Here is an 18,864-nt window from a genome sequence, read left to right on the forward strand (position 1 = left end):
AATGGGCTGGTTTTCCCTTCGCGAGTTGGAAGGTCAGACAGGCAGTCGCTTCTGTAAAAAACCGGACCTGTCAAATCTTCAGATTAGGTAAGCGGACCCTGTGAAAAACGGGACAATGCTAGACGTAAGTTTGCTTAATCCAATAAAACTGAGGTAATAATTATTTATGCGTTTGGTGCATGTAGGTACTTATAATACTATATTAGTAGTAAAAAAACTAATACTATACTATACTAATACAATATTAGTAGTATCTTAGTTATGCAATAAATTCATTTAAAACTCACGACTATAATTCTCATTGTTTTTAGAGTTATATTCTACAAAGTGTTTCTTTTCAATGGGTACTTACATAGAGATTTACGTAAGTAAATTACTTAATTTGTCGTACATTATCCATGACACTTTTCACCAGAGTTGATGAGGTCGGTTATTGATCCCACACGAGAAAAGAAGATACACTTACTCACTTATACACTATCAACTGCAACACACCCATATTTATTTTCCAAAACAAAACAAACCACACTCTACGCCCAGTTCAAACTATTTCAACAGCTTTTAATCACTAAATTAAAGAGCCCATCACATTAGCTTGTGAACCCTGCGCCGCTCACTTCTCACGTCACTGAAACAAAACTACAGGAAACACACAGTCATACATACAAATGCAATCAACCTTATGGTAAAGACATACGATGTGAAGAAACAGTACAAGGTTCGATTCCCGGTGTCTCCCACGGTGGCGGCGAGCTATTTGCGTCCGTGTAACTCATCTTCATGATATTAAGTCGTCTTTTTTTTTTCGTTTACGGGTTTGATTGGTATTTTATTTTGTCTCTTTATGAGTGGGTAATTAAAGGGATATAAGTTGGTGTGAAAATATAAGTTTGAAATATGGTATTTTTTACAGTCTGTCCCAAAGAAAATGTTTGTTGCAATTCAAAATAAATGAATTTTATATTTATATGGAACACAAACAGCCTCCTTGGTCTAGTGGTTAGAGCGTTAGGCTCACGATCTGGAGGTCCGGGTTCAATTCTCGATGGGGACATTCTCGAAATCACTCTGTTTGGTAAGGACTTTTCAGGCTTGAATCACCTGATTGTCCGAAAAACTAAGATGATTCCGTGCTTCGGAGGGCACGTTAAGCCGTTGGTCCCGGTTATTAGCCGTAAAAACACCTCCACTAGCCCGCAGTGGAGCAGCGTGGTGGAGTATGCTCCATACCCCCTCTGGTTGATTGAGGGGAGGCCTGTGCCCAGCAGTGGGACGTATATAGGCTGTTGATGATGATGATGATGGAACACTTACAGTAAAGTTAACCACATTTACATATTTTTGATTATAAGTACCAATGTGTAATCCTATTAAAATTGTACACAACATTAATTATAAATGGTAACGAACCCGTTAAACGTAATTCAACAGTTCAAAAAGTAACACACAATTCAACAAAAGACAAATAATTATCTAAATTGCACGACTTATTGTAAAATTTATAATAAAGATGGTAATTACAGTGTCTTGCCAGTTTGCTTTTGTAAAGTTGTTGAGAGTCATAAATATATCGTAATAATACATAATAATACGAGGGGTGTTCAATAAAAAGTGAGAATGAGTATGACGAAACTATGTTTTATTACATCTTTTTTTATTTTTCGATAAAGTCACCTTTTAGATTTATGCACTTGGTATATCTTTAAAAAACTCTACAACCTGATGCCCTAAAAATTCTCATACAGCAGTGATCACTGGATCACATTTACCGCGTCATGATGTTCATATTTCTAGGCTCTTAGTTGTCTTTTAACCTTGGAAATAGATAGACACCACTAGGAGAAAGGTACGGTAAATATGAAGGATGTTCCATCAATTCAAACACATCATCTTCAATAGCAGCCATCGCAACTTTAGCGTTTGCTACGTCGTTCTAGCGAATTTTCTCTCGCATTTCTTATTTGTTCTGCGTACCTATAAAGTCCCCGTAATAGTGGCTCCAAGACGGAAGTATTCGATCATCACTACCCCCTGACTATCCCAGACACGAGAGCCATGACCTTACCACACGAATCAATGTGTATATTATAATGATAACAAATATATCGGGTATGCCAGCCAGTATTTTTTTTTCCTTCCAAGGAATATATGTGTCCATTGTGCTCAATAAAGTATTTTATCTATCTATTCTCACTCATTCTCACTTTTTATTGAACACCCCTCGTATATAAATTATAACACGGTGGAGTATGCGTCTGCTACACCGTCGGTTCCCACAGTTTTCCCGTCGTTTAGCGCGTATCAATCATCGCGGCACACAAGTCCATCAACTGGGACATTCACCTCACAGCTTAACTGCCTTTTTTCAAACACAAAATTACGACGTTTTATTTTAATTTTGCAGCGGTCAACATGTGGCGCCTCTACCCTACCCACGTCATCTTTGTCTGAAAAATTCTGTGGTTCTTATGCTGAAGGAATTAGGGTTATTTTTTGTTTGAAAAATTGATTTTTTTTAAGCATTAAATTAACACGACCGGGCCGCTAACACGTTTATGCGTGGAAACACCTGGGTTTGTTAAAAGTAACATATTTATTGCATTTCTCGGTAAACTGGCGTTTCAGTCGTCAGGTAAGCTCGATTTATAATGGCCGACGTATTTTCGTGCGTTGAATCAGAATTTTTATTCTTTATTTCTCTTTTTTTGTGTCACTTATTTAAATTGCCTGAAAATACTTTGCTGAATAGTAAAGGAAATCTGGCAAAGTTCATAGCCACGTTTGGTTTTTTTTTTTACATTTTTCCTCACCTTATGGTTGTCTGGAAGAAATCGCTTTAAGCGATAAGGCCGCCATTTGCCATGTACTTAGTTAAGAGACTTTTTGTAATTATTTCTTTTTATTTTGGTGTATTGTATTTAGGAATAATTTATGCAATCTTAGACAGTGGTAACTGAGACAAGGGGCGGTTAGGATCTGAAAATACATTTTTAGTAGGTATTTTCTCTATAACACGTAAAATTTAATAGCTTATAATACCGCTATACAGTAGGGTTAACTCGACACTAAACACGAAACAGAAAGTTACTTTCCTAATTGTGAAAAACCCGTGATAGGTGGTCAAGTTCTCAAGGACCACAAATATGCGACACTTTGGCACCTAAAGAAATGAAAACTCCAAAATTACACTAATATACTTACTTAGAAACATTCACTTCCCGTAACATCTTATCCCCTCACCAGTAACACTATAGCACCGACCAAACACCATCCACAGGCCTGTTCTAGTCATCAAATGACGCTGACGTCATCAGCGACCCAATGATTAATTAACGCGGATACTCACACACACACACGCACACATGTGGGCCGGATATAACTCGTTTAAACCGGATTGTGAGCTTTGTCTCAGACAATCTGAGGTGTCATAGATAAATGGTTTAGATACGATTGGTTTTTATATTAAGCGCTCGCAAATTTGAAAGAAAGAAGAAAGAAAGAAACGTTTTTTATAAAGGGACACCACAGTAACAAATACAAAACAAATAACAAATATAAAATATAAAACACAGAGTTACACACAACTTACAATCAAACAAAACACATAATAAAAACAACATACACGAGAAATACAAATAATTGAGTGTATGGACTGGTCAACGATGGTGGTGGTGTCCTTTATAAAAGGGCCTCACTCAGCACAAGCCGCGGCGCGAGCCACGACGCTGGTATTCTGTGGACCCTGCTAAGTGAGGCACGGAAGCCGTGTCTCCCACAAATACTTGAATGAATACATAATAATATTTACTTATACTATTAAAACAAAGTAGTTTACAAAAACATATATTAAAAGCGTGTGTGTGTGCAGTGCATCTACAAATACATTCAAGAAATACATTAATACTTACAAAACAATACATATAAAACGATTAAATAAACAAATAAATAAAGTTAGAAATGTTAGAATGTGTTTCAAGTTAGTGTGCGTGCGGATTTGAACGAAAGAACGTAGGTAGTATACGTTGCAACCCAAACTGGTTTGGCCGGAGTAAAACTACCGTTAGCGAGCTTATTTGGCCATCTTGGCTACTATATCTTGGCTACTATAGTTGATATACACAAACAGATTCTCACCCGTACTTTGGGGTGAGCATAGCTATTAGTTACTAGCCTTCAACGAACTACACATAGTCAGTAGTGAAGTTCAAATCTGGATATTTTGACAGGTTTTCAGCCTAATGCCTCGCGACAACAAACGCTTCAGGACTCTGATACCGACCCCGCCGGCTCTCAAATATAATACTTCAAATTTTCTTCAATGTATACTGGGTGAGAGCTCTCATCGCTCCCCATTTGTCCAGCCAAGTACTTAATAATACCTGAGGAAAATCTACAATAAGTCACGCAAAAAAATACTACATCATATTGCAGCGGAACGCATTTTAAGCTTCAATCCCTCTACAGTAAAGAAGCTAATATTATAATAACAATAGGAGTCTAATCAACAAGTTGACAGTAGATTAAGCCACGACAAAAAAAAAGTCTAACGACATAGCCTGTCACGGCGACAGGTGTCGAAAACCCACGTACTGAAGCCAGTCATCTGTTTCCTTTACAAATCCACGCAACAGAAAATAACGGTAACAGTGAAACGGTCCGGCACCGAAATACCGTGATTTCAACATCGGACAGGTGTCGGGAACGAACATGTATACCCAGAGAGCACATTAGTCACCGTCTCTGAGCCCTTGTTCTCTCTATGACTTTAATCCGGTGTAGGTGGATGTGAAGAATTCGGCATTGGTGCCCCGGCAGTTTGGGAGGCAAAACAAAACAAGTTGTTCTCAAAGTTTGCTAGTATTTACCTCTGTGAGCCAAGGATTTATTTAGAAGGTAAAATGATGAAACACTTCATCATCATCGAAATTAAAAAGAAAAACATCGTGTTGTTAAAAATGTTTATGTGCGATCCGTTTTGGGTTTGATTCAAATAATTATGAAGACAGTTTATATTTTTATAAGAGTAATAGAAGAAACATTTTTGTACACATGAACAACAAACCTGCAGTGTGCTACTTTCACTAATATTTCCCATAATCATAATAATTTTCTTTAAATAGTTTCTTATGTCGTAATTCTTAAGCAATATTTCGGCTATAAAACGACGGTAAAAAAACATCACGGTTTTACCAGTATCGATACAGGTTAAATAAGTACTCATAAACTAATAACACGATTGCTTTTCCAACTAAACCTCACCTATTACCCCAATGGACCAAAATCGATTGTTTTGCTAACGCCAGTTAAAAGTTCCCGGCGAGCAACAGTGTATTCTGGCAGACGGCCAAAGCTCAGGGTACATTAATCAAATCTACCTCTTTCACGAAGATCACTCAAAAATCACTTCCAATAGACAGACGCAGCGATATGTTTGACGATGAAGTAAACAAATTTTTTACTTCAAGTTTTTTTTTCTGTGAAGTGCAACGTAGACTAATCTTGGGAGCAGAGAAATCAGTATTCGCGTGACGTAAGTGCCATCTATTTTTTTTTTACTTCGACCTCATTTTTATGACCTACATTTAAAAAAAAATGTCATGTAAACCTTAGATGTCGCTTAGTTAAATAGAAATTGGTACATCTACATATTTTGGCACGGCATTGCCCATTCATTAGTTATGAATGAAAGTTTAGATGTTATGATCGTATTTATAGCCTTGTTTTATTTTGACGTAATTTAATATAGTTTTTCCTCGAACTGCATTCACTACTTGTCATTATTTATTCGGGATTTGGTTTCCGGCAACCTTTATATAACTGCATACAATTTGTTTGGTTGCGCCATCGCTGTCCTAATGAGAAAGGGCTTTCTTTTCTTATCGTGTGGGTTGTGAGGTAGAATACCAGCCTCATCAACCCTGGTGTCAGGGTTATGTTTGAGCCGCCAAAGGCCCCCGACATGGGTCATGTATCTTTTTTTTTTGACGTGACTTATTGTAGATTTGCCGCAGATGGCATTAACTACTTGGCCGGACAAATGGGGAGCGCTGAAGGCTCTCACCCGGTACAACGTTTAAGACAACAGGCCTGAGGGTGCCCAGTTGGGCGCGAACCTCGGCTCAGGGCGTCGTCTGAGAAGAAAAATATTTGAAAGAATTAATCGACCCTAGCGGGTCGATGGCGATAAGCGCTGAATGAGGGAAATCGTCGACCACGCCGGCGGGGTCGGTATCGGAGACCTGAAGTGTTTGGTGTCGCGAGCTGATTGGCTGGGTCATGTATCGATTACTTACTTACATCAGTAAATAGTAGCCAGTAGTAGTAGTAGTAGGATTTTCATTGTAAAATATAACCCAGTCTATGCTGTGGCATAGTCGAGGTAAATATTTTTCAATTATTTTTTTTTTTTGATCTGGCGATGGCTAGGTTTTTTAAAAATCATAAGTTAATCATGTCGGTCTCTGAGCTCCTTCTACTCTGTGCGTGTAGACATTGGTGTACGTCCCGCGGTGACTGGATTCAGTTAGCGGGGAGCATCAGCCTGTCATCACTCCGGATTTACTCCATCCGTGAGGGTACCATCAGATCATCTCATCATATACGTGGACCTTCGCTTTGCATTATGTGTGTTATTTTAAATATAATTAACAATCGCCCCGATTTCTGCAGACATCTTCTAATTTTTTTTTTAAGTTATACTAGTTATTTTGTTATCTGCCGAAAAGGTAAGGGACCGGTGATTGACAGCTGTTAATTTTAAAATGAATGAATAACCCGGGTGAATAAAATAGGCATGTCGTTGGTATGCAACCCGTTTGACGTGTACTGTCAACTTAATTCTGTGGGCCAATATAAAAATTTAGGACGTTTTTTAAAATTCCTGTCTATAATTGACATGTGTTCCATAAATTTTACGCCTGTCGTCCTTTTCCTTTTCAGTGGATAAGAAAATGACAGGTATAACTTAAAATAAAATTAGATGGTGTCTACCGGAATCAGCACCAATGGTATAAGTCGGCTCTTCGAGAACTTATATCGAATATCCCTAGTATGTACAGCCTCCGTGGTCTAGTGGTTAGAGCGGTTCGATTCCCGATGGGGACATTGTCAAAATCACTTTGTGAGACTGGCCTTTGTTTTTGGTAAGGACTTTTCAGGCTTGAATCACCTGATTGTCTGAAAAAGTAAGATGATTCCGTGCTTCGGAGGGCAAGCCGTGGGTCCCGGGTATTACCCGTAAAAACACCTCCACCAACCCGCATTAGAGCAGCGAGGTGGAGTATGCTCCATACCCCCTCCGGTTGATTGAGGGGAGGCCTGTGCCCAGCAGTGAGACGTATATAGGCTGTTTATGCATGTTTTTTATGTATCCCTAGTATGATGGGAACAGCCACAAGTACGGAAACAAGAGGCAGATTCGGTACGTAGTTCTAAGGTAAGAACATACGTTCGGTCAGAAAAGATATAAACCTTCTGTCAGACTTGGAAGATAAGTAGCTGAACGCGTTTTATCCGATATCGACTATACCGATTTTATCCAGCATACAAGCACATTAGTAAACCGCCATATCAACTTCACCAAAGCTCGTAAATAAATGAGTATAACCCTCGCGGTATTTTCTATGCAGCCACAATTTTCGAGTGTCATGTTTTATTTTTTACGTGTTTGATATAGTGGGCGGGTGTGGAACAATATCCATTGTAAATATTAAGTATTCCAGTACACATATTCCATCGGGCCATATTTCACCAGTATAAATCTATTTGCCTCCGGGCTTTGCCTATATTTTTACACGCGCCTCAGTAAAGCTGCGCTAATCCATAGACTATATAACTTCAGTTGAGATGCAACAAATAAAAATCGATTGACAAGATTTTTACGGACTTAATCACGCCTATTGTCCATTGGAAAAAATTGTCTAATGTCATGTAATGTAATTGTGTAATTGTCTATTGGATTGGAGGAAATGTATTCTGGTAAGGCTCTAGCTAGAACATCACCGATTGAAAAATTGGTCTACTGCGGAACGGAAGGCGATTGGGGCAACCACCGTTCTACACGCCCTATCTATGGAGTAATGAAGGCGATTACTCCACCGACAAGAGCGCAACTCTTAAATAAAGAGAGAGAGAGAGATTGTCCATTGGGATAGGCAGAGCATGCATGATGACTGATGAGAATGGAAGAAGCGAATGTGAAGTGTCAGGATCTCAGTAAGTGGAATTCCATGATCTGCCCCAACATGAAGAAACATTTTTAAAATTTTGTATTGGAAAACAAAATAATACCTACTTTGTTCAAATTTCGACGTACCTATACTTTTTAGTAGCACGTTTTTACTTAATTAGTTTTAAAACGTCGCTTCCGGATCCAACAACATTGATTTAACACGGAATATTTGAGCAATGCGACGTTTCCCGCCGAAATATTTTACTCTGTGGCGTAACTATTCCTGCTAAAAAGATTTATCGCTTCTTAGCGTTTATTAGCACAGATATTTATCAGGGATACTTAAAGATATTGCTAAGATAACCCAGTCTGATGACGTGAAAAAATGCTCGGCACACATACATCACAAGCTATTTATATGTAGGTTCAATCCCGCTAATAGATAACGGGAAAAATTGTAGCCGATATTATAATGACGCGCGGGATTTATATAGTGCGAGAAAATCATATATTATCTCCTTTACGAAAATCTTAGCTACGTACATCACTTTTTTTTGGGTAATCTAAAATGTTACGTGGTTGTAAACAGAAGAAAAGGAAAAATAATATGCAGTAGGATGTATTGTAAGAAAAATACAAGCTCATTATTAGAGGAGATTTAAATAAAAAAAAAAATGTTACAATTTGTCTGTTACAAAGTATAGATGTCGGTTTCAAATGGCGCGTGTCCCAAATCTGTCTCGAAAATCAGCAGATAAATATGTGAAATTGTGTGAAGAAGAGCCAATATACAGCTAGTGATGTTTCGATGACGTACAAATTAGCGGAAACAGACAAAAAATAACTCTAGGTGAATAAATGAAAAACGACCAAGGTATTTTTTTATAGATTGACATAGGTAGTTTGATTTTCAAATGTTCTTTATGGATAGGGACGTAAACCAAAACTTCGATTGTTGTAGTCTATAGTAACATGTTATTATACGTCAATGGTCTTAAACATCTATAAAGGCTTGTCTAACAAGATGGCGTACTTACCTACTACCGCAATTATGTATATTTTTTAAAGTCCAGTAAAACAAAATTCTTCCGCACGAATTTTCAGTGTTATATGGATTTATAATCACTTTTACGGAACAGAAAAAGTTGTTTTTTTTATCTAATTTTTAAAAATGGAAATTATTTCAGCGTTTTTTTCACTTTCTAACTACCTTCTTGTGACTTAGCTAGTCCCAATAGCTATTACAGACGTTTTATACATAATATGAATGTAAGAAAAACGTCACATAGTAGAGAGGGCGGAAGAAAAATTGGCACAAAATAACGCCAGGTACGACAATAAATAACCAAGCATTACCTACAGCTACCTATGTGCTATTTCAGGTCAGCATTCCTGCACGCCGCGGCTTTGCGGCGTCGGCAGCGGTAACTAACGACTTGTTTTCACATTAAACTCCAAAAGCCGCTAATATCACATATTTTTAATATTTTTACACAAGATTGTCGCTAAATAACCCGGTAATTATGTCGAGATTCTGCCAAAACGTGCGCTGAAGAGGCGGCGAGGGAAATACCTCGTAAATCAAATTGCGTCATCGAATGAACGTCATTGTAGTGATGATGATAAGTATGACGTAAAAATTAGGTAGTGAACAACTGATAAAACATAGAACGTGTGCAGTTGCAGGTCATACTAATATATAATCCTAACCATTATCTGAGGTGGAGGTACTTAGTTCATCTTGCGACGTACCTGTGATCGTGTCACTCCTACAGGGCTAAAAAGTGATAAAATTATCGACCAATTCAGTAAATTTTGTTGAAATCGATAAGTTTGTTTTTTTCCTAACATACACGCCACATCGATTTTATTCCTATTTTGACAGAAGACAAATAGTTAATGCCGTCTGCGGCAAATCTACAATAAGTCACGTCAAAAAAAAATATTCCGGTTCACATATTAGCCCCAATCGACAAAACGACATAATAATTATCGATCAATTCAGTAAATTTTGTCGAAATCGATAAGTTTGTTTTTTTCCTAACATACACGCCACATGGCTTTATTCGTATTTTGACAGAACGACAAATTATCCCGTTTCACATATTAGCCCCAATCGACAAAACGACATAATTATGTCATTGGAAGCGATAAAATGACTTGTTAGCCCTACCGTAGTAATAAGTTTTCTCTTTACTCTTGTTGTAGATATGATAGTAATGTATTTATTAATGTTAGGTATGTGTTAAAGAAAATGCCACTTAATAATAAATTTTAGAAGATTTATTTCTTTAATTCTTTCAAAAGTTTTCGTAAAAAAACCGAATAAATGCCTAGAAATACTCAAATACGAGCTTCTAGCGACACCTATTTTTCCGCTGTCACGCTAAAACGTGTTTTTTTTTTCGTCAAAATTTGACAGACCTTGGATTATGTGGCGACCGTTGAATAGTACAGAAGAGTTGTTCGTTTAATAAATCAAAACATCATTAATAACAGTCCGGTGTATCGGTGCGAGTGTCTGCATACATTCCTCACGCGTTAGATATATTACGTGTCCTTGTTGCTATTGCCTTCAGTTGCCATGGTCAATTGAAACTTCTAAAGGGAAATGAAACGGCGCATCAAGAATGTTTTTGATGCTTGGGCACTCTCTAGCCAATTACCTTGCTACTGATTTTTTATACGTGATAGGCAAGCATTTGCCCAAGTATATTTTTTTGCATTGTTTTTCTTGCGTGTTTTGATTGTAAGTTATGTGTTACTCCATGTTTTGATTTATATTTGTTACTGTAGTGTCCATTTATAATAAACGTTTCACGCACGTTAAGCTGTTGGCCCCGATAACTACTTACTGATTTATGTAGTCGTTACATGAGCCGTGTCAGGGGCCTTTGGCGGCTCAGTAATAACCCTGACACCAGGGTTTTAGAGGTTGGTATTCCACCTCAAAACTCAAACGATAAGAAGAAGAAAACACTTTTCTTTCTTTTTTATTTGACCACAGTCTCATTTGATTATAAGTGACGATATGGCCGATGGTGGGACATGCTTACCTAGAAAGTGCCTATTCACTGTTGCCTTGAAGGCGTCTCCCATAATCGTTCTCTTTTTTTTTACTTGACTTATTGTAGATTTTCCGCAGATGGCATTAACTACTTGGCCGGAGATAATCGTTCTCATGCGTTACTATTACGTTTGATTTCACCAGACGTATTATATTGCTCTGTAAATTATCTAATCATCGCAACTTGAACATCGAAAAACAATAGCAATACATACACGTAATAGCCCCCACAGAGTATAGGTTGTAAATAAATGAAGTGGCATTAGTTCACACGCCTTGGTATTCATTATACTAATCGGTACTGGTCCATCATCCATGGGATATTTCAGAAAAAAAAACACTTCGTTTTTTCTAAAGTGTAATTTTTATTTTTTAGAATATTAGCTGTCGACGTCAAGACAGTTTGAGGTCTTTCATAGAAGCATTAATATGTCAAAATGGTGGTCCTGCTTCATTAATGAATTTGCTTTTCGAGTTGGAAGGTCAGACAGGGATAGAAATTGCCTACCTAAAACTATGTAATAATTATGTATTTCTTCCGATTTGCTAAGTGGATTTCGGAGTAAATGCTAAGGAAAGATGAACTTTGGGTCTAAAAGAATAGATCTCAATATTGTCTGTCAAATATTGTTTCGAAACTTAAATGTATACTTTTTAATAAATAGCTTGTCTCATTACCTGAATGCCAATAAAATAGTAGTAATACATAACAATAAATAAGTTCCACCATTTCTCACCGAGACGTGTGTTTTTCTACCGTCATCGCGACGATTACGCGAAGATAGTTAATTTGACAAATTATGTTTTTTTTCTACTAAAATACGTTGACATGCGCCGGCGCCGCCTTCGCAAATGTATTTATAAATTATACCTACAAGGTGCTTTACTAGATCGCGAACGTAGACAAATTTGATCTAGCCAAGCACCAGCCAGTAAATGTAACTTCCGGATTCAGAACAGTCTCTTAAATCCCATACCAAACTAAATATGTCAATAAAACGCACTAGGTATAGTCATGCGATAACTTTAGAAAAAAATAACCCATCTGACTAAAGTTTAATTTCGAGTTATTCACGTGTATAGTAATTTCATGATTTGACGTTTAGTAAAAAGTAACTTGATTTGACTAGTTGGAAATTAGCCTAATAGCGCGAACATCTTGCGTTGGATGTACCTATGACTAGCCCAATTAGAAATATAGTCGTGAACTTATGCTGTGTTTTGTTAAGTAATTAATATCTACTCTATCTTTCCACTCATTCATCACACTACGGATGTACTGAGAAAAAAAAACTATCAGTTAAGCCGCACCTTCATCAAAAGTCGAATTATACCGAATGCAGAGTCGCGCGATCTGCGGAGAATAAAGGTCCATTCACACACGTCCGGTGCGGACGGACGGACGCATCCGACACCGCGGCTCGGGTTACACGAGGTATTCCGGACTGTGACGTCATCGGGGCAACGAATTCGTCACTTATAGGAAGAATGTTGTGGTGATAGTCTGTAAAGCTTTTGTCCGGCCAAGTAGTTAATGCCATCTGCGGCAAATCTACAATAAGTCACGTGAAAAAAAAAAGTCTGTAAAGCTTTAGGTACATACAGTGTTACTACAAAACACAAACTAAAAATAAACTATACATTGTTTTAAGTTTACGCGGTTATTATCATAATTAAAACACATAATAACGGGTTCTTACCGCGTTTAAATGGGGATATGAGACTCCCGATATTTCGACACTGTTGCAAGTGCCATGATCACGGGATGACTGATGAGATTGGAGTGGAGTAGGTAGATCCATAATTTTCTACAAGAGTTCAGATGGTTCCGAACATTCCGATATCAAAAACATAAACAAGCGGCAAAGAAAGAGGGTAGACAGATATGTCTACCCGTAGAAAATTATGGATCTACCTACTCCACTCCAATCTCATCAGTCATCCCGTGATCATGGCACTTGCAACAGTGTCGAAATATCGGGAGTCTCATATCCCCATTTAAACGCGGTAAGAACCCGTTATTATGTGTTTTAATTATAAAAATAAACTAGGTTTGAAATAGTATTTCGCGCCACGAAAGAAGTCGGCGGATTTTAATGAAACTAACTTGACAAGTCATAATAATTCTATGCAGAGTCTGCGACAGTAGCGCCGCGGCCTTCGGGACTTCTTTCGTATACGGATTATATTTTAAACTAGTTTATCTTTTAGTATTTGTTTTGTAGTAACACTGATAGTGTTTAAGAATAGACAAGTACAGTATTTATCGAATGTTTCTTCCATCTACAACTACTGCCGCTTCTCAAACTACATCCAAGGAAAAGCAGCTGTTGGCAACATCAAATAAATTATATTCTTTTACTTTTTAATGCATAAAAATAGCAATACTTTTCCTTCTTCTACGATCAACTGCAAGAAACTTATATTTTTTATGTGCTTAATTAATAATATGACATGGTCAACACTAAGTCGCTGTATTCTTTACCATCCTCTACTCTGCACATCACGCAGAACACATCGATATCTGAGTGCGACAGTAGCAGGAAGAAAAACCTCGGCATAGAACCCTGGGCGTTCTTAACATACATAACATAAACAGCCTATATACGTCCCACTGCTGGGCACAGGCCTCCCCTCAATCAACCGGAGGGGGTATGGAGCATACTCCACCACGCTGCTCCAATGCGGGTTGGTGGAGGTGTTTCTACGGCTAATAATCGGGACCAACGGCTTAACGTTGCACGGAATCATCTTACTTTTTCGGACAATCAGGTGATTCAAGCCTGAAAAGTCCTTACCAAACAAAGGACAGCCTCACAAACTGATTTCGACAATGTCCCAATCGGGAATCGAACCCGGATCTGAGTCTAACGCTCTAACCACTAGACCACGGAGGCTGTTCTGTGACGTTCTTAAAAAATATTCTAATCCAATTACATCTGTCAAAATGAGTGCACGGCTCTAAATAACTCTCTTCCTCCTGCCAATATGGTAACATAATATGATCGGTCTGTCTGTTCGTCTTAATAGAACATATCAGCGCTTGTAATTATGCGCGTTCTTGGGCGCGTTCGCGGAATCCACGCCTGTCGGCGGTCAAACGCGGTCAGACACGGTCAAACGCGGTCAGGAAGCGGGCAGTGATCGACGTATCGACGTGCCCTACTTACTGAACACCTGTCGTCACTAAAATTATCTCGTCTGGTTGCCATCTCGATATACTAGGTTAATAAGTAAGGATTAGATTTGTCTATAACTACACTTGCTACTTGCCGTGGTTTTATGGTATAATTATTTCATTAATTGCCGTTGGTCCCGGCTGCATTAGCAGTCGTTAATAACCACCAATCCGCACTGGGCCCGCGTGGTGGTTTAAGGCCCGATCTCCCTATCCATCCATAGGGAAGGCCCAGCAGTGGGGACGTTAATGGGCTGGTGATGATGATGATTATGATGAATTGCAAATAAATTAATTGAATTTAAAAGGTTTCCTCCGAGTCATAATTCTTAGCTACATAAGTCTTGAATATTTGAAAAAAGAAACTTTCTCAAATCGTCACTGCGATGGAAATATAAAAATAAAATGCAAAATAATTCTTAAAACTCACTTATTTCCATAAAGATACCTAATTATAGATACAAAACTTGTAACAAATTAAAAATATTTCACTCTACAAAACATCAACATTTTCACGGCTGCCCGAGTATAGTATTTCTACTTGATACTAGATGGCGCCACGAGTACATTTGTACACAACATTTTCAAGTTCACTGTGATATTTTTAAATTACGTATATTTAGGTCATTTACTGACTTGTTACAATCGGAAGTAACTATAAATATACGTTTTTTTATGTCTGTGTGTGTTCATAGGAAATAATTGTTGTTTTATTTATTTATTTATTTATTTATTTATTTATTTGTACACAATGAAACAGACACAAGAAACATACAAAGAAAACAGATAGTACAGGCAAGCTTATCTCTAAACAAAGAGATATATTTATTATTTAACGATGTCGCTTACTTAGCTATTTTATTATTTGCTATCACCATGCTTTCATTTTATTTTCAAAAAAAATCTAAATCATATAAAAATATTTTATAATACGTAAAGATTTAGGTCATAGATAATAATTGTAGTACCGTTATCTTTCGGTGACTTTTTACCTTTTTACTAAACAGACTTTTATTCAGATTCTTCACAAGTCCATTGTTATCATGATAAGACAACAGCAAAGCTTACCATGACAAAACTGTGACTATGGGTCATGAAATTCTTCATTAGAAACATAGCAGTGATATTGTCATTATCAAACTACTTTTTAACGATCGATCTTTTCTAAAAAAAGTAATAAATTAATTAAATTTGAATATGGAACATTGATAAGAATTAAAATCTTTTATTTTAGGTCAACATCACTAATTTAAGAGCCACGCTATCGTTGGTGTGCTATCCATGTCCATGCTACTATTTTTATCTACTTACTAATTTAAAATTACAAATTATTTCTATCATACCTACCAAAATGTTTATCTTAATAAGGAACACAGTCAACTCGCATGTTGTAAACATAAAAAAACTCGTAGGTACCTGCTATGTTGCGACCGAGTGATAAAAAACAGTTTTTTTTTGTACCAAGGTACCTGCCACGGCGGCCATAATGTGTCGGCTCTTAGTAACTCGATACTACGCCACACCTCCTCAGGTAAACGAGACCTTTGTGCTATGGCGTCTTATGGCTGACACTCTTTTTTGTTATAGTTTTTGGACGGCTGTGCCTCGTGTGTTTTAAGTTTACCATTATTTTTGTAGGATAAATTGTTTTAGTATGAATATTAAGTTGCGTCCGCTCTCAGTGTTGAGTTATCTTACCTATGTAACTTTCCATTATGCCTAGTCTTAGATAATAATTATATCCGATAGGGAATAAATTTCAGCAATTTTCTCTGTTACCTTGCTTTAAAGATTTTTTCGTAGTAACCCCGGTTCGAATCCTGGCTTGGCCTCTGAACCATTGAATTCGACTTTATGACCTCGAATTCGTGCCGACGCCCTGAGCCGAGGTTCACCCTCAGGCCTGTTGTCTTAAACGTTGTACCGGGTGAGAGCCTTCAGCGCTCCCCATTTGTCCGGCCAAGTAGTTAATGCCATCTGCGGCAAATCTACAATAAGTCACGTCAAAAAAAAAAAAAAAATGAATTCGTATTTGGATCATAGATAATTGGTATCACGTGGTATCCAGGATTTGTGTCCGGTTAACGGCAATTGGCTCGCCCTCTATTACGGAACTTAGTGGGTGAGATGTGGGTGTACTATACACTTCCTAGCTCTACCTATGTGTGACTTTTTTTTTAACCTACATAAACCAACTTTTAGAAATTCAAACGTTCTTATAATGAAACCCACATAGATCAAAATGGCTTTATTTCTCACAAAAAGCCGCCTTAACCACATGTGCTTCTGAGAATGTAATTACTAATTAGTGATACAACGTTCAAGGAAACCGACCTTCAAAGGTGCGCATAGGAATTTATTTTTAGTTACATAAAGTTTTATTTAAAATGCTGTTAAAATAAAGAGAACAATTGTATGATTTCGTGGAATTCAATTAATAACGACATTGTTGATAGATTGACAATGGACAATGCATTGCAGCGGTTGTGTCGTACATATTTACCTACAAATATATATAAACACAATGTCCATTTATTAGACTACACACCTTTATTCCTTCTTCTTCTATCGTGTGGGTTGTGAGGTGGAGTACCAGCCTCATCAACCCTGGTGTCAGGGTTACTACCGACCTGCCAAAGGCCCCTGACATGACTCATGTAACGACTACGTGCTTACATCAGTAAGTAGTAACCGGGACCAACCGCTTAACGTGGTTTCCGAAGCATGGATCATCTTACTTTCGGACCATCTGGTGATCAGCCAGTAATGCTAGTTTGGTTAGGACCAAACTAGGGACCACAAAGTAATTTTTGTGATATGTCCCCACCGGGACCTCCGGATCGTGAGCCCAACGCTCAGCCACTGGACCACGGAGGTCGTTATTACCTTAATAAAAGGTTTTTTTATGGGAGATAGGCAAACATTTGACCACAATCTCACCTGATGGTAGGTGACGATGGGGTCGAAGATAGAACATGCTTACCTAGAAAGCCTATTCACTCTTGCCTTGAAAATGCCCAGGTTGTACTTATCGAGAAACAGATTCGCGGGCAGAGAATTCCAAACCTTGGACGCTCCGGATTCCGAGTTCGATTCTTTATTGGGTCTATTTAGCAAGCGAATTTTTTTTTTTTTTTTAATTTTTTTATGTTTATATTCTCGATGCTTCTCCTCCAACCTGCAAAACCCCTCATCCACGATGGTAACTAGATTTACCTAACTGAAGAGAGAGGATTTTTCTTTCGCTGTTTTGTAACTAGTTGTGGAAGCATAATCATTTGGTAGCGTGGTAGAGTAGGTATGCTGTGTACATATTCCGTAAGTAACCAGTTCCGTGTACGTTTTTGAGTTGTACAGTCACGAGCATTAATATGTATACAATTTGGTACCATGTCACATTATTTTTTTTTGACAAATTGAAGTGTAAGTCTCACTAAATGTCAAATATGTTAGTGCGACAGAATCCTAAAGTGGGTACATTCATTATATAGGGTCGTGTACTAGGTTCAAGATAAATTATGAAATTCTGATTACTAAATAAAGACACATCTAAAACTAACGAAAAACATTTTCTTTTTTCTATTAAACTTATTTATGAATTTTAATCAAGAAAAACGTAATAATAAGTCCGACATTTTGTCACGTTTTTCTATGACGTCACAGAGTGCTTTTTCATACAAATTCCATAGTAATTTCGTGTTTTGACGTTTAGTAAAAAGTAACTGATTTGACTAGTTGGAAACTAGCCTATTGCACATACATACAACAACTCACGCCTATTTCCCACCAGCGTAAGTAGATACTCTGGAATTCTATTTGTTTTTATTTGATTTTTTTTGGAGATATAATTTTAACTCAAGTACATTAGTATTTCCAACTTCCCTTTAACAAAAACTTAGGTACCTACTTACGTGCATATTCAGTACCTAGGTAGGTATGTACCTAATGTAGTCAATATTACATTGACCTAATATGTAAATAAATTCATACATAAAACATAAACAGCCTGTATACGTCCTACTGCTGGGCACAGGCCTCCCCAAAAAAAAAAACAACAAAAAAATATAAAAAAAGAAGAAGGAGAAGAAGGTTTTGGATAAATTCTTCAACCTTATTTTATTACAAATTAAGCTGTCTAGGTATAAAACAATGACCTACCTTTTATTTACTTAGATACCTACTCAGCATGCAAATAATAGCTTATAATACATACATTCCTATATTATTAAAAGTCCTTTTAATAATTATTTGCCTCGTTATTTCAACTTGGTTACAAGAGTAAATGTACAATACTGCGGTTTTACCCACCTGCATACCTATTCTGTGGTCACTTCTCAAGTAAAAATAAAACAGTTAGGTAACTCCATAGCTTTTTGAAAATTCAAATGTAACACATTATATTTAATATATGATTATGACGTGACTCATTGTAAATTTACCGCAAATGGC

This window comes from Pectinophora gossypiella, chromosome 9 (genome assembly GCF_024362695.1).
Source record: "Pectinophora gossypiella chromosome 9, ilPecGoss1.1, whole genome shotgun sequence".
Lineage (NCBI taxonomy): Eukaryota > Metazoa > Arthropoda > Insecta > Lepidoptera > Gelechiidae > Pectinophora > Pectinophora gossypiella.